Source organism: Sphaerodactylus townsendi, linkage group LG06 (assembly GCF_021028975.2).
Source record: "Sphaerodactylus townsendi isolate TG3544 linkage group LG06, MPM_Stown_v2.3, whole genome shotgun sequence".
NCBI lineage: Eukaryota > Metazoa > Chordata > Lepidosauria > Squamata > Sphaerodactylidae > Sphaerodactylus > Sphaerodactylus townsendi.
In genome coordinates this window covers 131,856,194-131,865,896 of record NC_059430.1, presented here as the reverse complement: position 1 = coordinate 131,865,896, position 9,703 = coordinate 131,856,194, and positions in this window count along the sequence as shown.

The window sequence follows — 9,703 nt, the reverse complement described above, 5'->3', positions numbered from 1 at the left end:
TTTTTTTTTAATTTAAGGGCTAGAAGGCTACGGAGGTTTGGAACTGATACTTCTGTTTGGGAAAAGAAAAAAGAATCTGGCCTATCTGATTTCAGGGGTAAACTGAAGCGGGGGGGGGGCGGGGGAGTACATACATTCAACTCACAATGAATTCAGAGTCATGATGGAATTCCAAACTATATTTCATGGGGGCTGGAGTCACTCTCAGAATGAAAATAATTAGAGGTACTCTTGATCTTCTCAGGAAAAAGGGTCCCACAGGTCCACATTTGGGGGAGGGGGCGCGCTTAAGTCTGTCCTGATTAAAGAAGTCTTAGCTGATTAATGTATGGATTTTAATAGATTACATGTTCATTTGTAACCTCAGCTGGTGGGTTCTGTGGGGCAGAACGTGGAATGAGTTTGCAACAACAATTTTTAAAAACAAAATGGTTTATTTTCTTAACAAATAACTTATAACATCAACATTTAACATCACACTTCAAGGTCCTGTTCAGGTTGCATTTTCAAGTCCTTTTATTTACAATATCTACTGATATTGCCCAGTCCAATTCTTCTTTGCAAGTGGGTTGGCTCCTGAAGACTCCAAGGGCTTGATGGACAGGATTCGACATGATGAAGGTTTCCAGGAGAACTCTCACCCATTACAAACACAAAAAGAAACCCTGAAACAATAAACTCCAACATTTACAACATAGCAAAAATAAACAACTACCTTCCCAGTAGTTCCCAACAACATTGAAGTTACCTTAACAAGGTGTTAAGGGCTTATACAACCAAGGTCCGAGTCTGGTAGCCTTGTCTCCTCCAAACTACATGAGGTCTGCAGCCTCTTGCTGCTTTGAGTCTCCACCCCTTACTGGGTCAACCCATTCTGAGCATGGGGGTTACACATGCATTTGCACATGAGTAAAAAGGGTGGTACTGAACTAGAATGTGCTCGTGTGGAATTGCTTCTTCTGCACAGGATTTCCCTTCCTGGTGCATCTCCCAGTGGCCCAAGGCTGACTCCCAGGAGCAGATTTTCAAGAGACAACAAGATCTGCAAGGAGAAGGGTGACCAGGCTATGTAGAACCTCCACATTCAGAGACAATGTACCTTTAAATCTCAGTGACTGGAAAACAGGAGGCTGAAGCAGACCTGCACTTGGTTTGATGCTGCAGGGCTTTTCTTCTTCTCTGAAGGGTGAGGGGCGGTGTGCCCAAAGATATATGTTACCATTGCCATCTGGAGCATTCTTTCCTTGATCTTTATGGCTTCACAAGCTTTGTAGATAACTAGGCTTTCCCTGACACCCTGTGGTTGTTTGAATCCTGTCCTTTTAGAGAGTGCCTATGCATGCTCTCTCATGCTTGTTAAAAATGCACCATCCTACTGTTCTCCCTGATTGGAAGACAAAGACTTCCTGCATGTTAGAAGGGAGAATGCCTCTTCTCAGATATCGCCTGCCAAATGTAGTTGTCTTGCATGGTCGTTTGGAAAAGTTTGTTTTTTTAATTTGCTGCCCAACGAAACTTGGGAGGCACATTTCTCATGGATGTAAACGGTTCTTCCCCATGGTAGCCAGCTGACTAAACGTTGCATATTCTGGCACTGCTTCAGAGCTAAATTCAAGCAAACAGTGTTTAAAACACTGCTTTTAAGGTGGCTTCTCAACAGGCTGTGCAGACTGGTGTAGTGAACTCTGACCTGGAGGGCCCGGACGAGCCCGATTTCATCTGCTCATAGAAGCAAAGTCGAGTCAGCCCTGGTGAGTTCTTGGATGAGAGACCACCCGGGAAGCCCAGGGCCACTGCAGAGGCAGGCAATGGCAAACCACCTCTGAATATCCCTTGCCTCAAAACCCCTAAGGGCCGTGATAGGTCTCGAACTTTAAGCCAGCCGACGGACTCTATTGTTGATGAGTAGCGTTTGTTGATTCAGCATGGAAGCACCAAAGCCAGTTCTGACAAACCTGGCCTTTGTCCCTCCCCTTCATCCCCGAAGCAACTCTCCCCTCCCATTTCCCCAAGAAGTTGTCCCCGGAGCCCAGGCCCCCCAAGGTTGGTGGCAGATAACATGGGAGAGATACCTGGTTTCCTGCCCCCAAGAGATAACGAATGCATCTCCATTTCCCATGGGACCAGGGTGTCAGGGGAAGCCTAGTTATCTACAAAGCTTGTGAAGCCATAAAGATCAAGGAAAGAATGCTCCAGATGGCAATGGTAACATATATCTTTTAGCAGAATTGTTGCAAGCAGTTACACTGAGGTAGGAATGCATCTCAATCACATAGATACTGTCCCCTTGACACGGGGTCACCATGATTCGGCTGCGACTTGACGGCACACCACCACAGATAAATGCGCCAAATTTGCACAAAGAAGATCTGCCCAAAATGTAGCTTACAACTTGAAAGGTGCGTCTGGAGAAACCAGCACCTCCCCTCCCCCACACACATAAACATTCCAGCTGCCTCCTAAAAATTGAAGGTGAGTGGACAGGCGCACCTCCCTGGAGAGGCTCTTCCATAACCACGGGGCTACCACTAAAAAGGCCCTCTCTCCTGTGCCCACCCAAGGAGAATCTGTGGGCGATTCCGCAGACGAGTAAAATAGGTTTGACCCAGTTCCCTGAGAAGGGTACTGACCTAGGTCGAAGCCATTGTTGTTCCCCACTGCAACCAGCTTGATCCCAGCTCGGAGGGCGGGATCATCCTGTGCCTCTTCGCCGCTCCGTTCCGATTGGCTACTGTTCTACGGCCATGCTCTGTCTATCCCCACACACGTTATTTTAAAAAAAACTGCCACAGGAATGGAGGGACAAAGGTGGCGTTTTTTGATTGGCCAGCTGTACGCATGCCCGAAACACTCCGCTGTGATTGGCTGAATGGGGGACTCCTGGCACCAGAGATTCCGCACTTTACTGGAATCAAGCTGAGTTCGAGCGTGGTTCCCTGAAAAAGTAGTCGTTCCCAACTGGAGTCGGAAACTTGACCGTTACACAGGGCGAAGCTGGTACAAAACCATGTCGATCCCAGTGGTTGTGCGGAGCACTTAGGTCGAATGCAGCTCGAACTTAGGTTGATAACGCAAGTGCGGAATCGACCTGTGACTGGTGGGGCAGTGAGGAGTGCCTCTTCCTCCGGGGAAAAATGTCTAGGTGGAGTACAATTCCCATCAGTCCCTGCCAGGCCATGCTGACAGGGGCTGATGGGCATCGTAGACCATGAACATTTGGGGCGCCAGAGTTGGACACGCCTGGTCTAGAAGGAGACTGGTCCCAAGCCATGCAGAGCCTTGAAGGATCTGCTACGTCTTCTGCAGCCACTAGTGCTGGAACACCTGGGGGGTTTTGTTGTGGGCAATCCATGCACAGGAGACGCTGAGCCCTGCCTGGCCGCCTTCTCTTTCCAGCCACTACCGTTCCCCTCCCTGTGGAGGATTTAGCCAACACGTGTTTTCTTTCAAGAGAATAATTGCTTTTAGAAGGGAAAAACACAAAACCGGCCCCAGTGCATTCCTGAGCTGTGACTTCACAGTAGACCGCTGTACGAGACAGCAGCATTCAGTTTTGAGGTTGCCAGCCGGGGATGTGTGCGGCTGGGGAGGGGGATTGCGTCGTCGTCCCCCCCCCCCCTTCTGTCCTTTATTCAAGAGGATTGATGTTTGGTCGATGAGATCTCTGAAGCTCTTTGCTCACCACGCTTGACCTGAAATCCTCAAAGTCCAGCTCGGTCTTTGGTGCCTCCTGAGATTGATTTTTGAGTCACCGAGTAGAAAGGGGGAGAACAGCCTCACCAGGAAATTTGGGGTTGTTAAGAGGAAGATGTAACAGACTGGCCGTGGGATGTTTCCCTTTCAAGTCTCGTTGAAATGGCTCAGAATCGTATGGTGCTCACGCAAAGTTATTTCAGGAACATGTTCGCGCTGAAACGCCACTGCATTTTTCTCAGTGATGTAGTCTTTTCTTTGTGCCAGATTGTCTAGTCCTGTGATTCGCCCCCCCACCCCCGTTCATGTTAAACTTGTGTTTATTGTGACAGCTTAACCCTTTCATACAGGGAACACATGTCCACAAGAACAGCACGTGAATTTAGAGACTCTTGAAATTACTAAACCCCTTTATTATGCAGTGCAGTTTTGAGAGGGCTAAATATTTTTAAAATAAACCTTCACTCCCAGCAAAGAAGTGGCTACCTGGGGGTGGGGGGGGCTGGTACATAGGCAACCCCTATTCTCATTTGTTGCCAGGTTTTCCGCAGAGATGACTTTTGCGCAGGATTAGAACACAGAACTTCAGGAACAAGAAGAGGTGCAGTTTGGGCCTCAGTGTCTTGTCTGACTCCCTTGCTTCCCTCTGAGATTTAAAAAGCAAGGTGTTTTCGTGAAGTTTCTCCTTCTTCCCATTATCCTCAGAACTGCCCCATATCCAGCCAGGAAAAGAAGAGGAGGAGGATAAAGAGGAGGAGGAGTTTTTATTTATATCCCACTTTCTTCAGCCACAACTGGGAGCAGCAGTGGTGTAGTGGTTAAGAGCAGGTGCACGCTAATCTGGAGGAACCGGGTTTGATTTCCCGCTTTGCTGCTGGAGCTGTGGAGGCTTATCTGGAGAACTAGATTAGCTTGTGCAACACACACCAACTGGGTGACCTTGGGCTAGTCACAGTTCTTCTGAGCTCCCAGCCCCACCCACCTCACAGGGTGTTTGTGGTGAGGGGGGGAGGGAAAGGAGTTTGTAAGCCCCTTTGAGTCTTCTTGCGGGAGAGAAAGCGGGAATATAAATCCAACTCTTCTTCTTCTTCATAAGGAATATAAAAGCGGCTCACAAACTCCTCCCCTTCCTCGTTCCTCCCCCCACAACAGACACCTTGTGAGGTAGGTGAGGGGCTGAGACTGTGATGGCGAACCTTTGGCACTCCAGATGTTATGGACTACAATTCCCATCAGCCCCTGCCAGCATGGCCAGTTGGCCATGCTGGCAGGGGCTGAAGGGAATTGTAGTCCATAACATTGGGAGTGCCAAAGGTTCACCACCACTGAGAGAACTGTGGTCAGCCCAAGGTCACCCAGCAGGTTTCATGTGGAGGACTGGGAAAACAAACCTGGTTCACCAGATTAGAGTCTTCCTCTCTTAACCACTACAACACTCTGGCTTTCTGAGGATAGCACAGTCCAGAGACCACACAGCCTCGGCTCACTCCTGATCATCGGCAGGGGTACCAGCTCTGGGTTGGGACATACCTGAAGATTTTGGGGTGGAGACTGAGGAGGGTGGGGTTTGGGGAGAGGAGGGGAGGGGAGGGGCTTCAATGGGAGACTCAAGGAGGCTTCCAAACTCCTCTTCCTTTGGTTCTGGCGGGTTTTCCGGGCTGTGACCCAGCGAGAAACAGACTTCTCTCTGTGATGCACCTCTGAAGATGCCAGCCACAGAGGCAGGCAAAACGTTAGGGACAAGATCCACCAGACCACGGCCACACAGCCCGGAAAACCCACCAGAACCAGTTGAATCCGGCCGTGAAAGCCTTCGACAATCCTTTTCCTTTCCCCACAACAGACTGGGGCTGAGGGAGTTCTGAGAGAACTGTGACTCAAAGTCACACAGCAGGCTTCACGTGTAGGAGCGGGGAAACAATCCAGTTCACCAAATAAGAGTCCACCATGTCAGGTCCATGCCTGTCAGTGCTTAGATGTCTTGCTGTGTGGGAATTGCAAATGTTTCCTGTAAATGCTTTCCTGTTTCCCTCTCCCCTCCCTGGCAATTCCCTGGCGCCAGCCCTCCTGCGGGAAGGTGCGAACGTTCCCAGGTTTCTTGAAGCTCTGTAGTGCAAATGTTATACACTTTGTGAAACACATTTGGTGGGAATCAAATGGGGGGGGGGGATTGAAGGATATAATCGGCTCATGTGGAAGAGTGGGGAATCAAACCCGGTCCTTCAAATTAGAATCTACCACCCTGAACTACTATACTACGCTAGCTCTCCTAAAGATCGAAGCCAGGTGCACCTACCTGGGGAGGTTGTGTAACTCAAAAGCTGCCCGCTAAACCCAGCTCCCCCCTCCATCTTTTCCCACCCAGACCCTAAAAATTAGTGATGTTTCTGTGTTCCACTTGAGCAAGTACCCGTGGCAGGGAGTTCAGTAAGAACAACCACGAGTTTTTCTTCATCCCAGCAGGGCCCCTGACAGCCCCGCTGCCCTTTGTTGGTATCATAAAAGACGATTGGTAAATGTATAAGCTCTTACCTTGTCTGATCCCCACCCACCCATCTTTTTCTCAAGCTAAAAAACCCCAAATTTCTTCTCTTAGGAAAGGTGCTCCAAATTAGTGAATTATTTGGATTGCCCCTTTCTGCACCTTTTCCAGCTTGCTAATTGCATTGAAAAGAAATAGATACCCACTTACTTGAATTGGGCAATACCCACCTGTGTGAAGTTAACCTATTTAAGGATTCCTAGAAGGTTCTCTGTATACTACTACACCTTGTAGTATGTCCTGTATTCAGTGCTTTTGGAACTGTGAGAGTTGCTGCGTTGATTTGGCATTGAGTTGCATGGAATTACAGTACTATGGAATTATAGTACTATTTCTATATTGTGTTTGGAATACTGTACAATTTAGTTTTGCTTCCTATTGTCATAGTGCAGAGAATGACTTCTGTACCCAATGGTCATAGCGTTCTAGTGAGGAAGAGTTCGTGGAAACGTCTCATTATAGCGAAGGGTGTTTTAGAATGCCTCATTTTTTATATTTTTGCACTCCTAAGGTGTACAGGTATTGCAAACTGCTAAGTCCTTCAAGTATGTGGACAGTAAAGGACTGTACACAGCAAAACAAAAAGAACTCATAGATTATAATTGTTCCTAGGTATACAGTTGTATTTTCTGTATATGTGTATTGTTAGTGGTTTGTATTTTTGTAACTTTTGGCATTTATGTACATTCATAGCTGTTTTAGACAATAGACAACAGCGCACTTATTTTCACTTTTCAAATCACTTAGTAAATTAGTAGTAAGTATCAAAGTTTGTGTGTTTGTGTTCTTAAGCAGCAGGACTGGCGGTGTTTTTTGTTTATTGTATTGTAAGGTGACCAGATTGTCATCTTTGTAAGCTGGGACCCGGGTGGGCAGGCAAGCGGGTGGGTGGGCAGGCGGCCACCCGCGCATGCGCACGCAGCCGCAGGAGCGCACTGCCTTCTGGGGCGCTCCCATTTCCCGCCCTGAGGCCACGTGCGCGGGAGGCTGCCGCACTGCTTTCTGTGACAGGGCGGGAAACCAGGAGCGCCCCAGAAGGCAGTGCGGCAGCCTTCCAAAAACCGGGACAGTTCAAAAAACCCGCGGGACGTGGGACAAATTGTTTTAAGGCGGGACTGTCCCGTCAAAAGCAGGACGTCTGGTCACCATATTGTGCTGCTATTTAGTATGCTTAGGTCCTATTTGTGGTGTGTGTGAAGCCAGTTACACACTCTCAGCCTTGCCGACACTGGTGAGTATTTAGATGGGCGACCTCCGCGGAATCCCAGGCATGTGATCCAGAGGCAGGCAAGGGCAAACCAGCTTTCACCGTCTCTTGCCTTGAAAACCCCACCGGGGGTCACCGTAAGGCAACTGTTACTTGACAACAAGAGAACTCCATTTTCCTCTGCCTGCCTGGTCTCTCCTTTGCCAAACGAAGAGGTTGCCCTAACCATTACACACCCCTTCCTTTCCCCACCTGGCAAGAGGAGGCCTGGGCCCACAGCTGAGCAGGAGGCTGTGCTGACTGGCAGTGAGCGGGTGCCGGCGAGGCTGGTGGCCAGGGTGAATTGGGGCTTTGTGCAGCTGCTTGGCCAGGCGGTGCCAAGCACCAGGGGGTGGCTGAGCAGCGGAGGAAAGCTGCGTCTGCCCAGGCAAGCAGAAGTTGTCACTGCCACCACGGCCGGAGCTGCCCCCCACCGGCTCCGAAGGCTGGTTCTGAGCAAGCCCAACAGGGGAGCAGTAGGAACAAGCGGGGGAAGCCCCCAAATCTAGACGCTCTCAGCGGGTTTTCCTGCATCACACAGCTCAAGCGGCAAAGCGGGGAAGCAAACCCAGTTCTCCAGATTAGAGTGCACCTGCTCTTAGCCACTACACCACTCTAGGTATCCCCAGAGCTCAAAGCAGAGGCTCTGCCATGCCAGGGCCGACCCTCCCTCTTTCTGTCCCGGAGAATAGATATAGGTCTAAGCTCTTATCCTTGCTGAATTGCACCATGTTCACCTCCACCCACTTTTTCAGTGTGTTCAGATCTCATTGGGTTCTATCTTTGTCTTCTGGTTGCGTTCGCTGCTCCCATTTCTTGAACATTTCCTTTGTCTCCCTCAGCTCATCATGGAGTTCTCTGTGGTCCACGTGGGACTCTTGGGTCCCCCCCCCCTTCCACATTTCCTCCTTTTTCGATTAGCAGTGGCTGCCGCAGTGTCTTGCCCATGGTGGAATGACTCTCCTCCTGCCTCTGAGTTCATTCAATTCTGCCCTGCTAAAATCTAACGGACTTCCTTGGTCACCCCCAGCAGAAGGAATTCTAGGAGGACACGGTCACGTTCCTCGAAGGTCCCCACCACCTTCACTCCATCTACCAATTCTTGCCTGTTGGTCAATGGTTGATTCCCCACAGGGGCAGGACACTATATAACCTGTTTTGGGGTGTGTGTGTGGGGCGCTTTGCATAGGTCCCATCCCCAAACAAGTCTGTCTCATTTTATTTCCCTCAATCTGGGATTTTTTGAAAAATCGCTAAACCAGCAAACCTTTTGAAAAATCGCGAGTTGGACAAAAGAACAAGAGTTGGATTCATATCCCCCCTTTCTCTCCTGCAAGGAGACAAAAAAAGGGGCTGACAATCTCCTTGCCCTTCCCCCCTCACAACAAACACCCTGTGAAGTAGGTGGGACTGAGAGAGCTCAGAAGAACTGTGACTAGCCCAAGGTCACCCAGCTGGCGTGTGTGGGAGTGCACAGGCTAATCTGAATTCCCCAGATAAGCCTCCACAGCTCAAGTGGCAGAGCAGGGAATCAAACCCGGTTCCTCCAGATTAGAGTGCACCTGCTCTTAATTACTACGCTGCTGCTGCTCCTCCACTGCTACTCAAAAACAGCCCAGCTGGAGGCGCTTTATTTCCCTCCCATCCACCGTGCCGTCAGGGAGAATCCACCTGCCATTGCAGGGGAGGCCCCCTTTTCTCTGATTTTGTGTGTTGCCCCTGTGTAGCTACACAGGTGCAGCCGGTCGTATTGTGGGACAATCAGCGTGGCCGTGGGGGTTCATTTCCGCATGCCTGTATAGCTGCACATGTGTTGCAGCAAATTAAAAAAGAAAGAGAGAAGCATCCCCGAGTGAGTGCTGTTGTGAGGATGAAAAGAGAGAACCGTGAGCTGCTTTGGGTCTCTGTTGGGAAGAAAGCAGGGGACACATGAAACAAGTGAATAGACCGAAGCAGACCCCAAAGGTCAGCCATGCTGTGTGGCCAGAAGGAGTAGAAATCTTGTTGATCGTGACAGCTGGGGACATTGTGGATGGTGTGAGCTGGGGTCAGGGAGAGAGTCCAGGTTTTTGCCAAGGGAAAGCAGAACTGAAAAGCCTTTGGAGATGATAAAGCGGCTCCAGAGGCAAGCAACTGGACAAAGGTGCGTCTTTCTCTTGCTGCCTGCCTGGGACCCAGTGGAGGCCGAGGGGCCGGCTGGTCTCTCCTCTCTGTGGCTCCGA